Here is a 1133-nt window from a genome sequence, read left to right on the forward strand (position 1 = left end):
GTCGGTATGTGTGTGAAATTACCATTAAATACATAAACAGTAACGCACACACACACACACACACACACACACACACACACACACACACACACACACACACACAAAAACACATCCAAACTGGCCTGTGTTTTGCCTCATGCTCTGTAGTAACTCCCTGTTGTTAAAGCCTGCCCTTGCTTATTTTTTATTGTTTGTTGCATTGTAGTTTGTTATGTTCTTATTTTTCACTATTTTATTTCTGGGAAGAACTTTCTGATCTTGCTGTATGAAATGTGCTATACTAAATAAAATTTAGCTTTATTTAACTTTACTCACACACAGATAAACAAACACACACACACACACACACACATACACACACACACACACACACACATACAGAAAATCACACACATTCACAAGCATACACACTTACAGATCTACAAAACACAAACATACAAATAAAAAAACAATTGTGCAATCTGATCTGCTGCCCGTTGCGACTGAAATCCACAGAATCCACATTCTGCCACGAGCCAGGAATAGCGTTCATATTCATACAAAGCAGCCTTGTCAAATCTATTCCCACAACTGTGTTGCAATTACCTCTGGGATTTTAAAATCAGCTATGAGTTATTCAATGGGAGAGACAAAGTAAACAAACACACACACACACACACACACATTGGATGCATGGACAGCCCTGGAGGCATCATGCTGGCGTTGTCCCGGTGGGGAGGACACACCGCAGACTGCCTGCGAGCTGCTCAGAGGAAATACCTCTCAATAATTGAGTTTTAACTTGCTGAGAAATATGAGCTTGGACTTTCAAACATGTTATTGGGTTTCACGGCTCAGTTAAGATTGATCAGCCAGGATTGGGATGTTTTCCGAAGTGTGTGCGTGTGTGTCCATGTGTGTGTCCATTTGTGTGTCCATGAATGTGCACTCGTTAAACTGTGTGTTTGTGTGTGTGTGTGTGTGTGTGTGTGTGTGTGTTCGCTAGTGTGTGTGTGTGTGTGTGTGTGTGTGTGTGTGTGCGTGTGTGTGTGTGTGTGTGTGCGTGTGTGTGTGTGCTGTGTATGCTTTTTAAAGTATAGTATGTGTTGTATATGTGTTCATACGCATATGTGTCATGTAAGTGTAACAGAGAC

This window comes from Pollachius pollachius (genome assembly GCF_949987615.1).
Source record: "Pollachius pollachius genome assembly, chromosome: 9".
Lineage (NCBI taxonomy): Eukaryota > Metazoa > Chordata > Actinopteri > Gadiformes > Gadidae > Pollachius > Pollachius pollachius.